We start from the raw sequence: 2,369 nt of genomic DNA, 5'->3' as shown, positions 1-2,369 counted from the left end.
ATTGACACCCCTCCCCTGATTTGGCTAATGACTTTTTTTTTTTTTTTGTCACTGAGGATTGAACTCGGGTTCTTGCACCTGTGCTGCAGGCGCCGGAACCACTGAGCTAAATCCCCAGCCCAGGCTAATGACTTTTTGAAGGGCATATTTAATTAACAAGAGCCTGATCTCTTGGAAATACATGTTATTTAATGGAGTTTGTCATTTGTAGGTGAAGTTTATGTTATACTGCAAGTTGTAATTTTAAGTGTTATTTTGTGTTTTAAAATCATGTTGGAAAGAATAATTTTATATTTTCTGTAAAAAAGTACACAGGCACAGTTCACATTAAAAGTAACACACTAGTCTACTGGTGTCTTTCCTTTCCCAAGAGACCTGATATTAACACTATCTGTTGTTATTATTAAATTCACAGAAGATCATGTTAGATTTTATTTTGATACCAGCCATGCAGTTATTTAAATACTCTTATGCCCTTAATAAAATAGCAGAATTTATTTGCTCTACCCTGAAAAGTTTCACTGTAACAAAATACTATAGGACACCAGTTTTTGATCCTCTTTTAAAGTGTATAATTGAAAATGGCAATTTTTAAATTACAAGGTAATACCATTAGGAATAGTGCTCCTGCACCCCGTAATTACATAATTAATGCAAAATCTACTAATGTGTTCAAAATTTTGGGCTTTGTTTATCAGTTTTACTGATAAAAATCACTGAACCTTATGTACTTTTCCGCTAAAAAATTTCAGGCAAAGATCTACAATTCATATTATGTTTCTGTTTTACATTCCAAGAAATGACTTCAAAAAGCTTTTCATATTCAGTGAACTGAGGTTTTGCAAATTCTCAGTGAAGAAGACATAAAATCTTATTCGACTGGTTGGGAGTGTAAGAAATTAAATTATTTGGAAGTAAACTTCATTTCCCATACTCTCCAAATGAATCATTTGTGGAAATGAGACTGTAATCAGTTCCTTGGAGGTTTCTGCTGTGGAGAATCATGTTTATTTTATTTCACAATTATCTTTGTTTAAAATTTTACAATTTTCATAAGCTATGATGTGAAATCAACCTTTCCTCTCTCCCTCATTTTGTCATGTGAGTCACTTCCGATGTGTGTCCCACATACGAGTGACCTGTCATCCATACAGTTATTGCCTTCTCTGCTACACATATTTGGGAAGCAATGATCCATACAGCACAAGTAAAAGAGAGAGGTTTGGGGAGAATGTGAGTGTATTTTGATGTATTTATTTCTGCAGGACAGCCTTTCCTTTTTAGTAAAAGAAGCACAAAATCGCAAAAGCTCAAACTTTTGTATATTTACCTGCAGTCATTTATTACAGGCTTCTTTCAAAATAATGACCTCGTTTTGTCCAATGCTTTAAGAGATTTGTGACCCGCAGTGGTTTGGTAACATTGACTCAGTTACAATATACTGATTGAGCATGATTTTATGCTAAGTGATACTCCAGGTTTTAGAATTATAAAAGATGTATGCATTGATTCAACGGTGCTATGGAGTTTTCCTAAATACATTGTGCCATTTCCTTACTGACAGATACCATCTTGGCCTGTTTTCTGCAGCTGTGATAAAATATCCAAGGTGGGTATTACATGAAGAAAGGTGGTTCATTCAGTTTTGGAGGCTGATAGTCCAAGACTGGGCAGCTCCATCGGTTCACTTTCTGGTGAAAGCCTTATGGCCACAGTACAGCAAGGTGAAGAGATCAGCAGGCTGGAGCGGAAGCAGGAGAGACCCAGGGGAAGTCTCTCCTGTCACCTGTTCTCCTGGGAACTCTGAGATCCAGCAAGAACCCCACCGATGCCCCTTGAGTGGCGCCTCCAGGACCTTCCTCTAGGTCTCAGCTCCCAATGATCCTCCAGCCATCAGCATATCGACACAGCACAGGAGCACCTACCTGGGGGACCCATTAGAATCACATCCAAACCAGAATAGATAGTGTGGAAATGTCAGCTACCCCTTAAAGGTTAATTTTACACTTAATTTCATTCAAATGGCCATCTAAAAGGGCAGGTTTAAGGAAGCCACTTTAATTATATAGATCTTCCTTTGTCCTTGTAGCAATGCAGTATTGAGGTACCCAAGGACTCCATTTTATGGAGGAGAAAACAGAGGTGTCAAGAGATTTTGTCCAAGATCACAGAGATAGTAAATAGAAGAAGGCACAGCACAGGGCCAAAAGATGAACTCACCCGCCCTAATTGAGCATGGTGAATGTGGAAGGTAATATTTAATTGGAAAATGGAATCATCTGTTGCCAAATGAAGCCTTCAGTGGGAACCAATACGTAAAGGGACTGTGAGTAGAAATACCTCAATTCCTTTTCACTTAAAAACAGTAA

Source organism: Fukomys damarensis, unplaced genomic scaffold (assembly GCF_012274545.1).
Source record: "Fukomys damarensis isolate Sample0158 unplaced genomic scaffold, DMR_v1.0_HiC HiC_scaffold_25, whole genome shotgun sequence".
Lineage (NCBI taxonomy): Eukaryota > Metazoa > Chordata > Mammalia > Rodentia > Bathyergidae > Fukomys > Fukomys damarensis.
Note: the sequence above shows the minus strand (reverse complement) of the source record.